Source organism: Felis catus, chromosome B1, assembly GCF_018350175.1.
Source record: "Felis catus isolate Fca126 chromosome B1, F.catus_Fca126_mat1.0, whole genome shotgun sequence".
NCBI lineage: Eukaryota > Metazoa > Chordata > Mammalia > Carnivora > Felidae > Felis > Felis catus.
In genome coordinates, this window is record NC_058371.1 from 86,430,315 (window position 1) to 86,452,808 (window position 22,494).

At 45.4% G+C, this 22,494-nt stretch overlaps 1 long non-coding RNA gene across 1 annotated transcript; it reads right to left on the reverse strand.

The window, feature by feature from the left end:
• Positions 1-2,107: 2,107 nt before the first annotated feature.
• Positions 2,108-21,129, reverse strand: LOC109498970. The gene is made up of 2 exons (XR_002156029.2): positions 20,089-21,129; positions 2,108-3,616 (listed from the first exon to the last, which is right to left on the reverse strand). It is a non-coding gene; the product is annotated as an uncharacterized LOC109498970 (long non-coding RNA).
• Positions 21,130-22,494: the final 1,365 nt, after the last annotated feature.

Below are 22,494 nucleotides of genomic sequence, written 5' to 3' on the forward strand. Positions count from 1 at the left end.
AAATTAAAAGATAAAAGAACATTCATAGAAGTCATTCATACAACTTACATAAAACTACTTTCCTACTAGGGGCGTTCCTGTGCAGATCAAAGCTCCCTCCCCGCTGCCCCCCACAACTTGGTCCTACTGAGGAATGAGAACACGTCACATTGTTGCAATTATTCCTTTTCCTGGACTCCAAGCTGGGAACGAATGTGAAATTTCAGGGCCGTATTATTTTGCCTTTGGCTGTCTGTGAACCTATCGTCATCAAGGCAGTTATCATCCTGAGACTGCGCCAACTTCACTTTCTTCCTAGTTCCTGAGATCCTTTTAAATCAGCAGTCTAGGACGGCTTTTGTATGCCTCTTACAGGATGACCTCCACACAGCCATATGCTCTCTCTGGGTAATACATCTATTTCCATATGGATACGTGCATGTGCTTCTGTGGGGCTCTTCATACATCTGCATTCAGGTGCATGGATTTATGGTATGACAGCAAAGTCTTGTGCTTTACTTCACTAGCCCCATGTGAACATTTACCTCAGTGTTCAGGCACATCACCCATCTGTGGATACATACATGTGCATATCTGGGTGGTGAAAGTGTATACATAATATTTATGGGGCACCTGGGTGGCTCAGTCAGTTACGCGTCTGACTCTTAGTTTTGGCTCAGGTCATGATCTCACGGTTTGTGAGTTTGAGCCCCATGTCACGCTTGAAGCTAATAACACAGAGCCTGCTTGGGATTGTCTCTCTCTCTTTCTCTCTGCCCCTCCCCTGCTTGTGTGCATGCTGTCTCTCTCTCTCTCTCTCTTTCTCCCTCTCTCTCCCTCTCTCTCAAAATAAATAAACTTTTAGAAACAAAAAAGAAAGTGTATACATATATTTACTATACAAATCCTTCAGGAGCACTGCTGGCTGCCCAGAAGTGACAATCTGTTTAAACCAGATGAAAGTTGAGTCAAGGGAGTCTAGAAGGCTGGGCCCTTCTTGGACACCAGAGAATCTGTCCTTTGCTGAGCCATGGAGAAAAGCAGGGAATGAGTTAATGTGAATGCTGGCAGATCTCAGAAGAGTATTTTGCTCACAAAAACTGAAAATAGCATATGGAAGTAGGACATTTGAGCCTTATGGAAAAGAATTAAAGGATACTTTGTAACAAAATGCCATTCAGGAAGTAGGGGATCTCTACAGTCCATGTGGGCCTGAAGCACTATGGGTCCAAAGGGTCATTTCTAGCTCATGAAACATATTGAAGTTAATTTCCTTAAAATGAAGATTTTCCCCCATCTGCCTTTATAAAACAGATGTTTCTAGTCAGAGCCTTCCCTAACGACAGTAGGTTTCTCCTTTGAGCAGCAGTGCTGTGGAACAGGCACCCTGGTCCCCAATAATTTTCCTGGAAGATCTGAGAAGTGAGTGCAGCTGAGAGGTGAAGAAGGAGTTAGAAGCTGCACTATCTTGACGGTTCTGGCCTTAGGACCTCCGAGGTCAATGCACTGGGCTCGATAAACCTCTCACCCCACCTCCGGCCCTGCCCCTCCCTCCCTCCTTCCCTCTGACACTTGGCTTTGCTTTCTCTTGAGTGCCGAATGTTTCTTGAATTAACCATTTCATTAAAAAAAAATACACTTTCATCACCACGTATTAATCGCCTCCTATGACATAGTCCTATGACATCAGAGCTGCTGCCTGTCCATGTGGTGCTTTGGGACAAATTAGAAAAGATGTCCCTTCCACCTTACTTTTCTCTAGGAAAAAATTGTCATAATATACTGATTTTGTCTGAATGAGACCCGTTAGTGCCACCTGCAGGAAAACCGTCCGTGATGTCTATAATGTGAACTGTGCCCTCTTAGAGTTAAAAGCACAGGCCCTAAAACAGGACAGTCTGGATTCCAATCTAACTCTGCCTCTTCCAACAGTGTGACCTTGGACAAATTGCTTCACTTTTCTCAGCACTAGGTTTTCTCCATTTGTAACAGGGGAATAATCTACCAAAGTATCAAACTTGTTGTAGAGATGAAATGAGACAATGTATGTAAAGCACTTAGCGGTACCTTCCTCAAATAGTACACGTGGTGCAAAAAGGACAGGAGCACATTAACAGCACACGTGGTGTAAAGTAAAAATCAGATTTATTGGGGAAACACTTAAAGGCACAGAAGTCATGAGAGTTGATGAGGCTCTGAGGTCGCACGATTCCCCAAGGTGGTGTGCCGGACTTGGCTCGGGAGGACAGCTACACTTGGGAAGATCCCAGGAAAGGGATCGGTGCCTTCAGTGCTCCACACACATTTGGAGAAAGAACAAGAACATCTGGATAACTCTGTGGTGATGGAGCTCCCTGAGCCGTGAACCAGCCTTGTTAGAAAGAGTCTCCGCCTTTGGCATCAGCCTCTTCCTCTCTTATCTGACTCCGACCAAATCTACAAATCTTTTGTAGATTTCTTACTACAAAAGAGAAGGAAATGAGCCTCCAGGGCCACGTGACTTTCTCTCTGAATGTGTCACACAAGAAAACATGGCAACGGTTGAACTCAGCTTTTTTGGTTTCTGCCTCAACTAACAAGTCAGCCTGGAAATCATCAAGCCACTGTAATTGAAACTAAGTCCAAATGTCTTAGAGCCCTACATTGAAAAGGACACATGAGAGATCATGTAATTCAATCCTACATTTGGGGATAAAAAGGAGACTCAAAGCGCATGGTTTATTTGGTTATCAGTAAAAAGTGGCTGTCAGGACTCGAGTCCTCATCTTCCAAATTCCATTTCCTCTTAAATTGCAATGAAGTGCAATTTAACCTTGTTTAGCACATCAGTCACAGACATCCTATTAAATACAAGGGACTGAAGAAAAGACAGTAGCTTCCAGAGTGAACCCAGAGAGCGAAGAGACGCAGGGATGACCAATTTTGTTCAAAGCCTTTGACTTCTGTAAACAAGAAAAGCTATATAATTTAGCAAATAATGATCAGGAGGGCACCACTTGTTCAGATCTAGGACAGGTAGTCAAAGGTTTGTTCAGAGGAAAAATTATAATCTTAAAACCTTTTTACTTTAAGGAGAATGCATGCTAAGGAAGCGATTATTCAGGAAGATAAACTGAAGACAAAGCACAATGTCAAACATCTAAGGAAAGTAGAAGGAAGGAATTAAAAGTAAAAGCAGAATGTCATGAAGTTGAAAACAAAATCAGTGGAACTGACCGCCAGGAGAAAATGCTGCACGTGGCTCTTGCGGCCTCTCTGCACAGCTCCTGAGCAGATGCACCAGCTACTTTGTTGCAGACCATCTTTTCAAGGAGGTTTGTGTAGCCAACAGCTTTTAAAAATAAGAGTGCCTCTGCCCAGAACCAAGGGCAGCATTCTTACCATCCGTTGTAAAAGATTCAAGTTCCCTCAGCTTGGGATTCGATTCCTCCTCCTGGAACACAAGGCGCTACGTGAGCAGGCAGCGCGGGGCGTTCACGGCGTCGACCTGTGACAAATGGCACGAATGCCCACATGTTGGCTCTCCCAGGCCCGGAAGGCTTGCGTGTTCTCAGCAGACTAACCAGTTAGCTTGCAAACAGAATAAGATCTCAGACCCTTTGCAGGTCTTCATTTCCAGCTTTGCAGGAATCCAGAGCTGATTCATTGAAAAAAACAAAAATAGCAACAATAATAAATAATCCATTCAATTAGCTTGATCAAGAAAAAAGGGGAAAATACAAATAAATTTAGGAATTAGAAAGTGAATTAGCACACGTATATAAGAAACTACAATTCTAGGGGCGTCTGGGTGGCTCAGTCGCTTGAAAGTCTGACTTCAGCTCAGGTCATGATCTTTCATGGCAGTTGGCGAGTTTGAGCCCTGCATCAGGCTCTGCACTGACCATGTGGAGCCTGCTTGGGATCCTCTCTCTCTGCCCTTCTCTCTCTCTCTCTCTCTCTCTCTCTCTCAAAATAAACTTTAAAAAACAAGAAAAGAAACTGTAATTCTCTTTTTTTTATTTGTATTTGTCAATTTGAGATATAATTGACATGATACTGGTTTCAGGTGTACAATATAATGATTCAATATTTGTCTTTGGAAACTACAATTCTTACAAAAGAATCATTTGTACAAATATGCGCTAATATCTTGAAAATCCGAGTTAAATGGATACCTTTTGAGGAAAACATAAGATATCAAGATTCATGCCCAAAGAAGCAGAAAACCTAAACAGACCCATGCCATGGAAGCAATCAAAGGCCGAAGCCAAGGTCTGGGTCTGCTCTGCAGATACGCCACATTCTTCTAGTGCCTGCCGGCTGGCTTCTCCCTGGCCCTTGACCAAGGATCTGCTTGAACTTGAAGGTGGAGGTCAAATCTGCCAGCCTTGACTGCAAACATTATGATGTGATGAAAATGACCAAGTAAATCACATCTTTTCACTAGAAAGAGGAGATGACAGATGTTTTTTTTTTTATTAAGTAGCATGCATACACATTTCTTATGAAGCCTATCGCTTAACTTCAATGCAGTTTTCTTTACGTATAAAATAACACTTTTGCTCCGGAAATTGATTTGACAAGGACAGCAGGATCACCAAAAGGAGTCTTCCGGTGCCTGCCAGTGCATTCCTTTGGTTGAATCCACTGCCATGGAGGGCGGCCCTTCCCTGTACACTTCACCCCACCCCACTGTCACCATCATAACAGAACAGTGGTTCTCCGCCCAGCTGCACCAGCGCTGCCTGAAAACTTGTCAGCAACGCCACTACTGAAGCAGAAACTCTGGGGGTGGGGCCCCCGCTATCCATGGTCTGACGAGCCCCTCCAGGTGTTTCTGATGCACAACCAAGTTTGCAAAGTATTATAATAGCCTTCATTCATGTCATAGAATTGAGCATCTGTCACAGCCCACTTCCTGTTGGTTGCATCAAAACTACTCAGAAGGAAAAAATTCCATTGCTTTGCAGCCCCCCTCTCGCTATAAATAGTGAACACTTGCTCACCAGCAGCTGGAGTTCTGGCCCATCCTCGTTGGAGCTCTCCAGGCTCCATAAGACAGCTGCTGCAGAATACCAATAGCGGAAAGAACAAGGGCATTCATACGTGCTGAGGGGGAAATGCGACCTTCTTATGGGCCGTGCTCCATAAAGCCATAAAGCAGTGTTGCAGTGGGAAGAATAGGAAAGCAAGAGTTGCCCCACTTTTTCTTCTTTTAATGAGGAAAGTTAAGGCGGAAATAATTCACAGCTACATCTCCGCCCCTCATCCTAACTAAATGTGGGCTTTAAAGAAACAGCAAGGTCTAACGCTGAGGCAACAAAACGGGCAGGATCAGGAACCTGAACCCTTTCCCTGTTTCTGGTACCAATTCACCATATGACCTTGGGAACGGGACTTGAGCCTTTAATTCTTTTCATTTGTATTCCTGTGCGTGAAATATGAGTGATAATAACCCCTCCTTCCTTCCTCACAAAAGGGTGAGTGGATTCATTATGTGATCCAGAAATGAAGTTTGAAAAGAAAAGAGCTACAGGCAGAGCTGGCCCTAGGACACCCCAGCCCAGTCTCGACCCACCTCTCTAGAACTCAGGGAGATATTGGGGAAGGAGCGGTATTTTTCTAATTCTAATTTTATTTTTTTAATCGACATAGCATATGGTGCAACAGTGATTTCAGGACTAGATTCCTTAGTGCCCCTCACCTATTTAGCTCATCCCCCCTCCCACAACCTTTCCAGTAACCCTCAGTTTGTTCTGCATAGTTCTCCATATTTATGAGTCTCTTCTGTTTTGTCCCCCTCCCCGTTTTTATATTATTTTTGCTTCAGGGAAGGGATGGTATTTTTAAAGACCCCTCCAGCTCATCCACACGCACAGCCTGAGAGAGCCTGAGCTGCCGACCTAGAACCCTCACCACTGTCAAGGCTAATTGGGCCCCTTTGGGCCTTGGCTTGTCCCTCTGACTTTGAGGATGATGGGGGAGGGGTGGAGGGTGCTTTTTCATGATTCTCTCTTATCCCATGCCCAGCCTGACCAAATGTTTTGAGCCCAGCAGAGGGATACATGCCTAGCAAATGGAAGGTACCTACGGAGAAATGAGGCTGGCTTTTTTAAATCAAAAGGCATAGTTGCATTCCCTGTCACTCCTGGACAGTGTCTCCCTCCCGAGAGGTCTGTAGTCTGCCCACCTTTCCTTCCACTGGAAGAACTGTGTCGTATCTTCGCTATTCCTTTGCATGTTCTAGGTGCTCCATACATGTTTGTTGAATGAAAGATAAAAGAAAAGTGAATGGACTCGTTCTTCCCCTTCGAGAGAGTACCTGACACATATTTTACCCGGCTTTGACCTGCTGGCTGCACTGACAACGGGTTGCTTGCGTTACCCCCACGGTGGACTGCCCTGGGCCACTGCCTCTTTGCACAGAGGATTTTATCACAATGAGCCCTGGTTGTTGCTCAGACAACCTTCTTCTATGCAGTAAAAGGAGGCTCAGAGAGAAGAAATGATCTGGATCTCTGCTTCATCTAGAAACTCGCCCACAATGCTTCTCTAGAAACTTCATTGTTAATATGTTAAGTGATTGGACGACAATCACTGTATCAAAGGACTTAGAAAACTTCAGAAGCAAAGCCTGGATTTGGGATTTAAACAACATCTGGACATTGTCTTTGAGAAGTGAAGAGCACACTCACACACTTGCCCCTGTGTTACTACAACTCCAACTAATTCAGCCACAATCACAGAGAGAAAGAGAGAAAGCTTTTGACAATAGGGATGATGTGGCTTGGGTGCTACAGACCCGCCCGGGCCCTTCCCAGGGTTACATTCTTGATCTACGGCTTACTTGTTCTAATCAATTTGTGAGGGAGGCCTTGGGTTTTGTCCATCTTAGAGAGGAAAAAGCTGGGGCTTGGAGAGGAGCACCCTGCCTAGGTGGGAAGGAATCCAAAGTTCATAATTAAGTCCACCAGCAGGGTGGGTCTGGACAGAATCCGAAGATACACAAGGTTGTCCCGTCTTTGCTGTGTCCCCTTCTCTGCTCCGGCCTGCCCTCCTTGCTCTGCAGAGGCGGTCTCCTCAGCCTCATGCCTGCCCCCAAACCTGTGTCTGGGGTTGTCCTCTCTGGCCTGGCATTGGGTCCTCATGACAGCCAACTACCCTTTTCTACCCGACATCTCCCGCTTGGTCACCCCTCCCACACACAACTTGCTTCTCCTGCATTGATCTCATTTGTGCAAAGAAAAGGGTTTCTATTCCAGATCCACCAATGGCCGACTGGAAAGGGGGCCAGATGGCCAGAAACAGTGCCCCCTCCTCTGATAGCAAAGTGAGGCCACATTCACATCGTACCACTTACTCCACTAAAGTGGGGTACAGGTCCACTGTTCTCCCTCAGGAAGGTATGTGCAGAAGGCCTCAAGCAAATGACAGAAAAACGTCCCCATAAGTCCCCAAAACATAATTCTTCCATGATAAGAGCACGACGATTTGTACACCGTCTACCAGAAATCAGGAACTCCAAATGTCACTACACCTTCTGACGTATTAGTACCCCCATGTTACAGATGCGAAAACTGAGGCTCGGAGCCATTCGTAACTGGCGCACTGGTGATAGAGCTTGAATCAGAACCCCGGTCTGCAGGGTTTCAACACCCATGCTCTTAACTCATACATTCCTCCTCAGTCAGCCTACCTCTGAGGAGGCTGATTCGTCCCAAGCAGCACTGATAGCAGAAAGTATCTTAACGTAGGGAGCTGGGTGATGCTCCAGTGGGGCCTCTTCCTCCTCTTCTGTATCCCCAATTCTCGCCTCTGCGGGGAGTTGACTTCCTGTCACTTTTCTCCCTGCCCTGCCCATACTTCCTTTAATCCCTCTACCTTTCATGGGTGGTTTCTGATAGAAAGGTGTTGATGGCTCTTTATAACTATCCTTTGAGTTCTTTTTTTAAAAATGGAAAAAAAAAAAAAAGTTTATAGTTTAAAACGCGGAAGCATGGTCCAGTGAAGTAGAAAATTATGTCGGAACAAACAACAATAAAGACAGAACCCTTAGAAGGAGATGTACCAGACCTGTACAGCCCATGGCAAAGCTATTTCACACCTCGAAAGCCTCTGTGGAACCACTGCACGCAGTGTGGGGTTCCTCGTGCTCTCCCTGAAGACATCACCAGGATGAAGGCCCTGGCACCATACAAGGAAACATTTGGAGCAGCAGAACCGGCCCGTCACTAGGCATCGGTGAGCTACTTACTGACCAACCTTGGTAATCCGTCAGCCTCTCTGGGCCTCAGCAGCCCGCCTGCCAGTGACTTGCAGATGCTGGTGCCAGGTCAACTGTAACCGAATCACCTAGAGAGGCTTTTAAAAATTCAGCTCCCCTCCACAACTCTTACTGAACATGTCTCAGATGAAGCCTCAGAATCGGTGTGTTTTGAAAGTTCTCTGGGTAATCCCTACCTACAGCCAGACTTGGGAACCACTGGACTAGATGATATCTAAGAGAGCTTACAACTAACTGAGAACTTAGGAAATTTCCCCCTAGTCCACTAAGGGTGGCCTGATAGTCCCCCCGCGGTGCAGGCATTGCCAAGTGCATCCCAAACGTCAGGTCAAAAGGGACACTGGTCTCTATTGCAGACCAGAAACTGCAAGTAGGAATTTTTTTTTAATTTTTGTTTTTAATATTTATTCATTTTTTGAGAGACAGAGAGAGAGAGAGAGACAAAGAGTGAGCGGGGGAGGGGCAGAGAGAGAGGGAGACAAAATCCAAAGCAGGCTCCAGGCTCTGAGCTGTCAGCACAGAGCCCAATGCAGGGCTCGAACTCACAGACCGCGAGATCATGACCTGAGCCAAAGTCAGATGCTCAACTGATTAAGCCACCCAGGTGCCCCAAGGATGAATTTTTTTTAACGTTTATTTATTTATTTATTGAGAGAGAGAGAGAGAGACAGACAGACAGAAAGAATCCCAAGCTGTCAGCACAAGATCAGCACATCTCACAAACCGTGAGATCATGACCTGAGCTGAAATCAAGAGTCAGAGGTTTAACTGACTGAGCCACCCAGGCGCCCCTGCAAGGATGAATTTTGATGACCTTTTGAAATCAAGACCCAGCGAGGGGCTTGGCTGCCACCCAAGAGAGAATGGGGTTTGGCTCTTGCCTGGCTGATAGAAGGCGGTGAGTAGTTCACTGGAAACAGTGACAATTCGTAACATGCTCTTGACAGAGACAGACCTGCTGGAAAGAAAGCTTCCCTCTGTAAACAGAGCAGATTCCTTACTTTTTCGAGTTTATTGATAAACAGAACCAACTTCAGAATTTCTTTTATGTCTAAGCATGCTTGATGAGCAAAGTCCCTGTGATGATAACATCTTGCAGGGGAAGGGATTTTAGAGAGCAAAATCTAAGACACTAGCTATTTTGGGAGAATTTTCTTAGGAACTATTGCTGTTATATGAGTTGCATTGTGTCCCCCTGCAAAAAAAAAGATATGTAAAGTCCGAGTTCCAGTGCCTCAGAATGTGACCTCATTTGGAAATAAGATCTTTGCAGAGGTAATCAAGTTAAAATGAGGTCACTAGTGTGGGCCTTAATCCAATATGACTGGGTTTTTATAAAAAAGGGGAAATTTAGACACAGAGACAGACACACACACCAAGAAGACCATATGAAGATACACATGGAAAAGGTGCCATACGGGGCACCTGGGTGACACAGTCAGTTAAGCGTCCAACTTCAGCTCAGGTCATGATTTCACAATTCGTGAGTTTGAGCCTTGCATCGAGCTCTGTGCTGACAGCTCAGCCTGCTTCAGATTCTGTGTCTCCCTCTCTCTCTGGCCCTTCCCTATTTGTACTCTGTCTCTCTCTCTCTCTCTCTCTCTCTCTCTCTCTCTCTCAAAAATAAGTAATAAACATTTTTTAATTAAAAAAAAAGAAAAGAAAAAATGCCATAGGACTGGTGTGATACGTCTACAAGCCAAGGAACACCGAAGACTGCCAACAAACACCATACGCTCAGAAGAGGCAAGGAAGGACTCCGCTACATGTTGCAGAGGGAGCATGGGCCCTGCTCACACCTTGATTTTGGACTTCCAGCCTGTAGAGCTGTGAGACAATACATTTCTGTCATTTTAAGCCACTCAGTTTGTGGTGCTCTGTTACCACAACCCCAGGACACGGATACTAAGCCCAGATTTTAAAATCACAACAACAAGGGCGCCTGGGTGGCTCAGTGGGTTGAGCATCTGACTTCCGCTCAGGTCATGATCCCTCGGTTTGTGAGTTCGAGCCTCACGTCAGTCTTGCTGCTGTCAGCGCAGTGCCCACTTCGGATCCTCTGTCCCCTCTCTTTCTGCCCTTCCCCCACTCATGTTCGCTCTCTCTCAAAAATAAATAAACATTTAAAATAACAACAACAACAGCTATCATTGGTCACAGGATTTTACATGCGTGATCTCATTTAATCCCATCCACAACCCAATGAGCTGGATTTATCATCCCTGCTTTCATTTTACTGACATCCCCACTTTAGAAAAGGGGCAGGCGGGACTAAGTAAGATTAAGAAATTTGAGGGACTCCTGGGTGGCTCAGTCAGTTAAGTGTCCACCTCTTGATTTTGGCTCAGCTCGTGATCTCATGGTTCATGGGATCGAGTACCCCAACGGGCTCTGCACTCAGCATGGAGTCTGCTTGAGATTCTGTGTCCGTCTGCCTCTCTCCTGCACATGCACAGGTGTGATCTCTCTCTCAAATTAATAAAGAAATACAGACAGACAGACAGACAGACATAAGAAATTTTCTAAATACCAGACAGCTAAAAAGGGGTGGGACTTGGAGTTCGTCTAGGGCCACCCCACTCCATATTATATTGCTGCCGACAGTGTAGAGAAGATTACATGGAAGAACCACACCTGGGGGGAGAGGGGAACTAAGTTGTTCCTAGAAAACCGCTGAGGCTGATATTTATGGCCTCATCTCATTATTTTGCTTAAAGTAAAATTGCAGATCAGAAGATAAGATAGAAAAGGTAAATACCAAAACACACTACTAAGTAAAATGTAAAATCGTTTTAAAGTAAGTCATCTGAGATTGGCCAGACCCTGCTTCTAATTCTTAGTATAAATTAATCAATGATTGAGTCTGCATATTTATAAAGATGATTAAAAACAGTGATGTAAGGGGCACCTGGGTGGCTTAGTCGGTCAAGCGGCCGACTTTGGCTCAGGTCATGATCTCGCAGTCTGTGAGTTTGAGTCCCGCGTCGGGCTCTGTGCTGCCAGCTCAGAGCCTAGAGCCTGTTTCAGATTCTGTGTCTCCCTCTCTCTGACCCTCCCCCATTCATGCTCTGTCTCTCTCTGTCTCAAAAATAAATAAACATTAAAAAAATTAAAAACAAAACAAACAAAAAAAAACAGTGATGTAAGAAGTACAACCATTTCCATTTCTCAGCCAATGAAACTGAGCCCTTCAGGGCGAGAAGTGACGCGGCTGGGAGGACAAGGTTCACCGGAGCCAGACCGGAGCCTGGAGAGTGTAAACCTCTCCCTCTCAGTCCAGTAGGCTCTGCCTCCTTTAGAAGCAAACACATATGTGAGGCATTCCACATACAGCTAATTATAACGAGATAACACATATAATGTGATCCTTCCTGGTTTGTCCACCGAGATTATTTTCACCGGAATTTGCCCAGTTGAATATATAAACTACTGGGGCTGGAGGTGAAAGAGTCACATGACTATAATATTTAAGATATTACTTGGGTTGCACATATATTTAAATCACCCATTACATCAGAAATATTGCTATTTTCAATCTCACATTTCACGAAACCATGTTATTCAAACACTTCACAAACATCTTCAGCTCTCATGGCTTCATTGTCATGAGAGCCCTTTTAGGAATCACCTAACACGGTTTTCAAGAGCACATTCTGCTCCTGCCTGAGCACTTAAAATTCCATATAGAACACTGGTTGGAAGTGTTACCTCCTCTTGTATTCGCCCTCTAAATTTAGATTCCTCATCTCTACAAGTGTAACTGTTTACCAGTATTGCTCTTTTTTTTTTTTTTTTTTACATTTATTTATTTTTGAGAAACAGAGTGAGACAAAGCATGCGTGGGGGAGGTGCAGAGAGAGAAGGAGACACAGAATCTGAAGCAGGCTTCAGGCTCTGGGCAAGCAGTCAGCACAGAGCCTGATGCGGGGCTCGAACCCACAAACTGTGAGATCATGACCTGAGCTAAAGTCGGACGCTCAACCGACTGAGCCAACCAGGCGTCCCACCACTATTGCTCTTAAATGATCTTCAAGAATTCATCTACAATGCTACACAGCACTGCACAACAATCACGAGGACCTCTTTGGAGGAAGAATAATAGTTGAGCGCCCATGTGTTAAATTTCTTTGCCTCCTTCTCTGTCAACTCTACCAGGAGATCCTCTCTACAAGCTTCCAAAATTAGGGAGGATTGGAGTTGTTCTGGGTTAATGAGTCTTTCCCAAACAGAACACTTTCTTATTCAAAATAACATGAGAAATTAGAGAACACCCTGAGAAGGAGACCTCCCTGCCCCCTGCTTTGTGAGGTCTAACTTTTAGGTGCTAAAAGTTTTGGCCACAAGGTAGTGGCCTAAAGATCAGACACAAGGGGGGAAATGCCTGACGTTACCTAGTGGTAATTTCAGTGGTTTTCAATGATGAAACCAAACTGAACCTATGATTTTTTAAGTTGCATTATCATGTTTGTACTTAGATAACTCAAGCAGAAATTCCCCGAGAAGGCTCATGAGTCCGTGATTATTACATACTCAGGTCTTGGTTTTATGGACGAATTCTCACATGTTGAGTCTAGCCTCTTGAATTCTCCAGGTGGAAGTGTTGGTGTCAGCCCCTGCCTGTCCTCTGTTGCATGTAGACCTGGAAGAATGTTCTTTGGGACAGGCTCAGACCTGCCTGTGACCGGGCTGCCCTGACAGGCGGCCTAGCTTTTGTGCACAGCCTCAGCCCATCAGGTTTAGGTGACCCCCGCCACTGCCCTTCAACTCTGCTCCCCGAAACTTCCACACCCTTGGCCCCAGCCTCACCCTCCTTTGTGGGAAACTGCTTCCTCTCAAGCACTAGCATTCAAGATAAACATTTAAATTGTACTTTGCACTCATTTTCCCCATTTTGTTTCCTAGAATTTCAACATATTTTTGATACTGAGCATTGTGGGTTAAATAGGCTTTTGTAGGCTAGTCTGGGAACATTGTTTCCAGTGAAAAAATGCATTCTGTGTTAGAAACAAACAACATACACAAAGAAACGTTGGGAACACGACCTCTTTGTAGAGTAGGGACTGCCTGTCCAGCCTCATGTATCAGAGTTAAAGCATACAAGCATTCTCTTTTCAAATCTGGCAGCATTTTTTTTTAATCTCAATCTGGGATAGAAATCTATGAATCTGGCCACATGTGGGGGACGCTGAGGAACAGACCAGTTGATTTTATCATCCTCTTTCTCACTAGGAGGGGGGATATAGAAATAGTGATATGACTGCCTTCTTCCTCTTTAGGAAAATGCCAGCCTTCTAAGGGGAAGGTGGTGGGAGGTGGTTAAATTGTTCATTCAGTTGGCAGCCATCATCCACTTAATTAATTAAATCATCCAACACCCATGATGTGCTGGACACTATTCTAGGTGTTCCTGTGAAAACTGACAAAACACACAAGGTCTGTGAGGAGACTGACACTGAGTAACAGAATTAAATAAACAAGAACATGTAAAGTAGCAACAAATGTTTTTTCGAAAATCAAGCAGGGCAAGTATTAAAAAGGAGAAGTGAGCCTAGGGAGCTACTTTGAGTTGGATGGCCAGGGAAGGCTTCCCTAAGGAGGAACTTTTATACCAAGATCAAAACCCAGCTATGAACAGAGAGATACAGAGAAGAGAATGCCAGGCAAAGGGAACAGGGAATGCAAAGGCCCTGAGGTTAGACAGAACTTGATTTTATTCCATGAACAAAAGGGTCAGTGTGGCTGGAGCGCAGCAAATGAGAAGGAGGGAGGGTAATGTGAGAGCTGGTGCAGAGGTGGTAAGAAACCAGATCCTGCAGGGCCTTGGGGCCAGAGTGAGATGGTTAGATCTGATCCTAAGTGCAAGGGCAACATTTGGAAGGCTTTAAACAGGGCAATGGCTTACGTCATCTGACTTGAAAGGCCACTCTCCTACTCCATGAGAAGGCCAGAGGAGAGGCAGAAGTTTTAACTAATACAAAGACAGTCAGATGGTGGTGGCCATCAGCCACTGTGCACTTACCCTGTGCCTGGAACTCTTGAAAGTGTTTTTACCTACTGGGGCGCCTGGGTGGCTCAGTACGTTGAGCGTCAGACTCTTGGTTTCAGCTCAGGTCATGATCTTACAGTTGGTGGGTTCGAGCCCCGCATCGGGCTTTGTGCTGAGTGTGCAGAGCCTGTTTGGGATTCTCTCTCCCTCTCTTTCTGCCCTTACCCTGCTTGCTCTCTGTTTCTCTTGAAATGAATAAATAAAAACTTAAAAAAATTAAAGTGCTTTACATGCAATACACTGATTAGTCCTCACAACCACTCTATACAGTGGAAATAATTAGAATTTCCAAATTACACATACAGAAAATAAAAAAAAAAAGTAAAGAAACTTCTCTTTGGCTGGTGGCATTACAAAAAAGCACCTGGGTGGCTCAGTCGGTTAAGTGTCCGACTTTGGCTCAGGTCATGATCTCGCGGTTCGTGGGTTCCAGCCCCACATTGGGCTCTGTGCTGACAGCTCAGAGCCTGGAGCCTGCTTTGGATTCTGTGCCTTCCTCTCTCTAGGCCCCATCCCATTCACGATCTGTCTCTCTTTCTCAAAAATAAATAAACATAAAAAATTTAAAAATAAAAAGTCCTCCTTTTATAATTACATAAGTAAATAATAGTTATTATTAAAAAACCATCTTAATGAGCAAAAAGAAAAAATTAAATCACTTGAGATCCTATCACTCTGAGATAACTACTGTTAACATTTTGGTTTATATATTCATAGACGTTGTGCTATGGAAATATATTATCTACCATTCTCAGAAGCATATGACTCCTTACTTCTGTATGTCACATAATTCTTAGATCACAGGTTTTTTTACATTCTTTTTATAATTTAGAAATACAGTCCACAATCCATTTTGAATGAAAGTATGAAAAAAAAATGTTGAATTTTAATACATAGTAAATGGTGGTTTAAAATTATAGCATAAGACTGGGCTTTTTAAATGTAATGAAGTCCTCCAAAAAGCATTTTTCTGTCCTTTTCTGTGCTGACAGATCGAAAATCATCTGTCAGACATGAATTGCTCCCAAGATGGCCATACTCAGCAAGCATCCCTGGTGGCCTTGTTTGGGTCAGTCAATGGCAGAGCACGCTTTGTGGCAATAAGCCTGCACACATGTCCCACGCAGCCAGCCAGCACCGTGCCTAGCATCAGGACGCCCAGCGCAGCAGCAGCAGACATAACCTCTGCCCTCCACGTCAGCCGCTAGGGCCAGAAAAACACACTGAACAACTTGGGCCCGAGGAGTATGTCATCTCAAGAAAGTAAAGGTCATCTCAAATATCTCAAGGACGCCTCAAGGTATCACATGAGACACCTCCATCAAAGTGTACTTCCAGAGACAAATTCCTCTGCCGTCTGAGTCCCGACACCAGGGGACTTGATGGCACCAGGAAATCTCGTGTGAAGCTTCTCCACAAACTTTTCCTCTACTCTGCCTTCTTCCAAATGGTTTCTCCACCACTCTCCTGTTACTTCCCTTTCCTCTCTGTACATGTTGTCATAGTTTGGGCAGTCATGGCTCCAATCCCACGACCATTGGTTTATGTGAACCTCAGACAAGTTACTTAAACCCTGAGTCTTGGGTTTCCTAATCGATAAATGGAGATAATTAATATTTGGTAAGATCATTTTCAGGATTAAATGAAATCATAAGGAACAAGCACCTGGGAGACAATAGACCATCCCTACATGCTGTTATCTCCTCACTTCTCTCCTTCCCTCCCACGCTCACCCTTAAAAGGATCTCTTACTCCGCATTAAGCTGTGTGGTATTGGTGGAAGGCCCAAATGGGCCTTGATATGAGCCCCAACCAGTCATGCTTTTGCTGTGGGATGCTGGGCAAGCCTTTAAACCCTCACGGTCTTGGGGATTACTCTCAGACACAAATGAGATCGCAGATACCAAATCACTTTTTATCCAAGATAAAGCTCTTCAAAACCTAGGAGAGAATAAGAGAAACAGCCCTTGGATGAACATGAACCTTTAAATATGATAAATCCACCGTATAATCCAAAAACGTTCCACAAGCATTTTCAGCGGGACTAGTTTGAAAGGGGAAAGTTAATTGCAAAATACTCAAATCTTACCCAAGACTGGTAGAAGAGAAAAGAAAATTGACTTATGCACAACTGAGAATGAACCTAGCCTGCTTTAATGCACTACCTCTGGCCTCACCCCAGTGGGTAGAGAATCACAGGGGAGGCCAGTTCAGAGAGGGAGAGCACAGGCTACGTGGAAGACGTGCCCACCTTCCCTGCTAAGCAGTAACCAGACTTCCCGCTCTGCTGGGGAACCCACGCTCAGCCCAGGCCTGAGGCATTGCCCAGAGGCCAGATTGGGAAGAGGTGCTTAGGGTTTACAGAATACACATCTCCACGAGACCTACCGAGCTGCACTGTCCCCTGCGGAGACAGTGCAAGGCCTGCCACAGGGCTCTTCTGCGTCTCCCTCTATCTTGAGCACAGGGGCTTTTGAGCTGGGCTCTTTAAATGTGGCTGAAAGATATTCCAAAAGATTAGCCACAGCATCTTTTCCTGGGAATTGATCTATGGACTTAGCAAGGAGGATCAATAGGACCTTAAATGACCTGAAAGGACACTCTACATTCAAAAAGACTGCAAAGCGTGTCCCCAGCAAAGTACATTCAGAAAAGGGATGGCTTAGCATCAAGTCCCTCTGGGGATGGGCTGCTCATGGGTTAAAGTGTCATTTCAATGCCTGGGATACCAAACACTTCGTCAACTTGTCCCTGTTTGTGACTTGTTGTGACCTGTTAACAGGGCCATGTGAATATATTCATTTCTGGATAATGAGTTCAAAATCAGAGTCCTGTTTGGACGATGAGTAACACATTTTGCTGTCCGTCTATTTTCTAGCGGATGGCACCTGTACCCCTCCAGGTGAAATTTCACAGTCTAAATCATCATAGCAAAAGGCCGACCTCTCCATTCCTGCACAGAGGAGACAAAATATCCTTTTGCTGGATACCCAACAAAACATGGACAAATCTATCACAGCCCAGAATATATGGGTCTTAATAAGCCTGATCTCTTTGTCCAAAGTGCATAGTAACCTCAGGAAGGTTAGGCTGCTGGTGGTGGCCCATGGAGCAAAAATGTAGTGCTTCTCTAAGAACTCGGGAACCAGGTTGCCCTCAGAAAGTTAGACTAGCAAAATCTGCATCCACAATGGATTTGATGAGAATTCAGAAGGAGTAAACCAACACAGCGACTACATTTGTGACTGAAGAATTTGGAGATGCTCCAAATCCCCATCAAAGTGACTGGACTGTGATATCAGGAAGGTAGAAATAGAATGTGATTATGACTTTAAAAGTGTGAATCTGCCTAGTTGGCTGTAGAGAATGCTGTGTGGAAAAACCGGTTTGGGGAGACTGGAGCAGACAGAAAATAAGCCCAAAGTCTCAGAGGCAGGCAGGGCCATCTGAGCAGGGATGAGTGGGTGCGGGTGGCCACATTCAGGACATTGTATCAGGAGTATTTCTCTTGGGGACCACATAACTAATCTCATTTATTCTAACTCCAGGCTAACGAAGCAAACATTTGGATGGAATTTATCTTCTCAAGTATGCTTATCTACAAAGGGAGACTGTGCTTGCCAAGACAACCTAAGTATTCTGGTCTATAGGTTATAATTCAGTTATATACATCAGTCTCCTGAGGTCTGATGATTGCGAATCCACTTGAGGAAGGACAGGATCTGGGCCTCGATGAATGTGGTAACGTTTGTGGTAAGTAAGTCGGCTGGAAACACCCTTCTATTCACTCAGTGTAGAGTAATATCAAAAATACTATATACCCACCCTCTGCCACGGTAGCATTTGCATGTGAATGGTGGCAGGACCTAAAAAATCTTTTTGCTGAATAAACTAAAATATTTTTTAAAGCAATAAAATAAAGTAATACTTAGGAAAAGTTGTTTTTGGTTTGGCGGGGGAGAGCGGGGGTTGCAGAGACAGAGAGAGAGCAAGCGCAACCGGTAGAGGGAGAGAGAATCTTAAGCAGGCCCCACCCCCAGCACAAAGCCCAACAAGGACCTCAATCTCACAACCCTGAGATCATGACCCGAGCCGAAACCAGAAGTCAGACACTTAACAGAATGAGCTACCCAGGTGCCCCAAACACATTTGGTTTTGATGGTACTTGTATTTTTCAAATTTCGGCATCTTATTGATTTTTCTGAAGTAATTTCTAAAGCAAGTGCCTCTTTGAAAATTGCTTCCCATTTGTCTTTTTTTTCCCCCAAATTATGTCACTCAGCAGCTTCACCGGACCCAAGCCCGACAAGGATTTTCATATCCCACAACGCGAGGACCAAAAGCACCAGGCACACTGCGGGGGGAAGAATATTTGCCCAGAGTGGACCCAGATAGGGAGATCTGGGCTGCATCTTCCCTTCCCCCATGCCCCAGAAGATCTAAATTTAGTTTACTGGCTATACTGCAATGACATTAACATGTTGCAAGAACAAGAATCAAGCAAAAGAGAAAAAAAGAAGCTTAATGTGGTGCGAGGAATTTTAATGCCATGGCAACTATGATGTCTTCTCTATTATTTAATTCACTTCCTCAGGTCAGGTTATTCTGCCCTCTCCTGCACTTCCTGTTGCCGTAACCAAATCAGGTCACCCTGAATTTGGGAGTCCTCTTCATGACTGCAGTCATGTCTATTTCCAGCAGAATGAATTTTCTCCATCTCTTCCTTTGCTCCCGGACCTTTATTTGGTGCCCTTGATGTTCCTGGTTGCTCTTTGCTGTGCACCACATGCTGTAAATGCTTCCCTTTCATGCACATCTCCTCCCCCACACCCTTCTCCTCGCTGCTCCTCTCCCTGCCCCTCCCTCCAGCTTCTGCAGTTGTCACCAACACAGACCTTGATTAGTGACTCAGTAATTCAGAATCCAAGCACCTTGGTTCTCCTGAAAGTCCCATGCCTCTCTTCCTAGAGTAAGATAAAGGTCTCTCTCTCACGCCCCCAGATCTCAGTGCCATTAAGCTGAGTTGACTTGGGTCTTGAATATGCAGTTAGTTAGAGTTGTCCTGGCTTCTTCCCCTTTCCTTTTCCTGTGCGTGTCCGTGGGGCTCTTCATGCTCTACTTAACTTTTCCCCAGGAAAATAATTTTTAGAGCCCACTTACAGTTGGAAACACTAAGGTCCAGAATGCTTAACTGCCCAGTTGCATGGCTAGTTCTTGAAGGATACAAAATAAATGGGGTGAGAATTCAATCACATTGGTGAACGTGGTGGCGGAGGGGGGAAACCTTGTTAAGGGGTGAGCAATGCCAACATGAGACTTGATGATTATTTAAGAGTTCCTTCACGCATCCTGTTCTGGTCTCCTTGCGGGCAGTGTAAGCAAATAATCAAAGTAGAGCCAGGATATCAGCCACAGATCCAACAGGACCCCTGAGGTGTTCCTGCTTTCCTAGATCATGGAGACTAGGAAGACCACTGAGCAGGGCAGGATGAGGGATCAGTGATCCTGGAGTCACTAGCTAGGGGTCACCAGCCAGCACTAGTGAATCCCACACAAGCTCCGCATCCACTAGATTTTTCACAATTCACTTAGCGCATAGCAATGAATGGACACAATTGTTGCCCCTAATTGTAGGAGGGTGCATAAGATACAAGATGCCTCTAAAAATATATTTACTGCAAGAGTTCTAGGAGTCTTCTAAGGAAGCACCAGCCTTCTCTGGGGAAAGACATGGGCAGTAAAATGAGTAAGATAACTCAGGATTGTGACTGCTTGCTGCAGTGGGAGAGGGACTTACGTTTCCCAAGCTGAATGTGAAGAGAAGGGTATCTCCTTGGATGCAAAGGAAGCAAGACCGAGCAGCTTAGAAAAGTCACGCCTCGGTGTGAGCACGGAAGCAATCCCACCCCCAGCCCTGGCCGTCAGAGGTCCTGTGCAGCCCCCTCCGCCTGCCAGAGCTCGCTGCGGTGCTCCTGGATCTGCTGAGTTAGGAGCTGGGCAGTGCTGCTGTTGCTGCTGCACATGGTGATTAAGGGCTTTATTGATTTTCTAGCCCGTGACCACATTGGTGGGGACCGAGTACGACAGAGGAGAATGGCGGGGAGCCAAGTGCAAAGTGGGTTTATGAAATGAGCTCTCAATGAAGGAAGCTGTGGGAAAGAATGCGATGGAAGCAGATTTGGGGCCAGTAGATGTGGGAAAGTAGAACAACTCAAAATCACTCTTCAGACTTCAGCTAAAACAAAGCACTTTGCCAAAACACAGGAAGAGGATCTAGTCTGTGAGCCTCGGCGCTGTTTCTCTAAAACTAAATATTCCTCTGCAAAATCATCACGGACAATGCTTAACCTTCATTCCGGACCAGGCACTGTGTTGGGTTCTACAGCCGCACGTAATTATCAGTCAGTCTAGAGAGAGAAGGCGATTGAAAACATACACAGGTAGATTTGTAAGAAGGTAAATGCATCTTAAGGGAACCATAAAAACAATTTTACCTAAACTTTGGGCCCAGAGCCAGCAGGGATGAATGGTAGGGGAAGGGGCCTGGGGCTGTGTCCAGGCTGCTGCCTGCCTCGTGTGCAGATCTGAAGAAGGTTCTCGGGGGAGCTTTCGCTCCCTACTGCCCAGTCTGGCAGGAAGGCCCTGGTGCTTCGCACCCCTACCCTTACAGCCCAGAGGGGGCCTGCTTCTGCGATAGGGGCTGTGTGCAGTGTTGCAGGTGCTTTCAAAAGGAGCAGGTGGGGGGGCGCCTGGGTGGCGCAGTCGGTTAAGCGTCCGACTTCAGCCAGGTCACGATCTCGCGGTCCGGGAGTTCGAGCCCCGCGTCAGGCTCTGAGCTGATGGCTCGGAGCCTGGAGCCTGTTTCCGATTCTGTGTCTCCCTCTCTTTCTGCCCCTCCCCCGTTCATGCTCTGTCTCTCTCTGTCCCAAAAAAAATAAATAAAAAATGTTGAGAAAAAAATTAAAAAAAAAAAAAAGGAGCAGGTGGAACGTGAGCACCTGACGGTTTGGGTGTGCAGTACAGGTGATCTCACAGCACCAGGAAACAGCTGGACATCCTCCTCTGAACCTAAAGTTAGGGGCAGGACACTTGTGACGTCACTCATCCCCACGCCCCCACAAACCTACCCACCATAAACCCAGAGTCTGTAGTTACACCCGTTTGTTGGGAGGGCCGATTTCTTCCAAGCCACCTTCTCCCTGCCTCAGCTCCCTCAGAGTAAAGGAATAAATTCTTTTTGCTTCCTTGAAGCTTTCGGCATGTTTTCTGCCTCTTGATAAACTGGAAACTGGGGAAGAAGAACTGGTGTGTTTTTGTGCATCATGTAACATGTAAGGGAGGAGATGATATGTTTAAAAAGGAAATAAGAAAAATATCACATAACTCAAAACCAATAAGAGACCAAGTTCGGTACCTGATAGCTTTTTAAAAAATCAGGAAAAAAAAAACCCCTATTTCTGTGGTTCATGTTTGAAGATGATGTAACCTGAAGTAACTCTTTCATCTTCCACTTCAGGGACACCTGCTCTGCACAGCTTTGGAGCCCATGTATTTTACTGGAGGACTTTAGGGAGGTTGCACTTAAGCCAGAAGACTTCAGAGAGGTTTAGTCTAAGCCAGGGGACCTCAAAGTAGTCTAACCCCAGCTGGGGGGGGGTGGGGGGTGGTAGTGGGGGAACCTCAGGGTGGTCAAGCCTAGGCTGGCAGTCCTTTGAGTGATCTAGACCAAGCTGGAGGGAACTTATACCAGCATAGCCTAAGCAGGAAGAACTCAAAGTGGTCTAGCCTAAGCCAGGAGACCTCTGAGTGGTCTAGCCTGAGTCAGGGGATCTCAGAGTAGTATAGTATATGCCTGAGCAGTCTCACACTAGAGCAGCCTAAGCCTCTTCTCCCCGGCAGGAGGAATTTTCACTCTGTTCTAAAGATCCCAAGGCCCCTCTGCAGGTCAGCAACCCCAGGACCCAAGTATCCTAACTCCTGGTCCAGGGCCCTTCCCTCTGTTTCTCAAAACCAGTCAAAAGAGATTGAAATTCCTGGCAGTGAATGGGACAAGCGTCCCTAACATTGTTGTTGTTTTTGTTTCACAAAGAAAACCTGAATTTAAGAAGAAACTCACAATACTCGATAAAAATATCTAGCATTTAAGCACAAAGCCGAAAACAAGGCGTGGTCTCCGGGTGCTGGAAGTACTCTGAAATCCCCA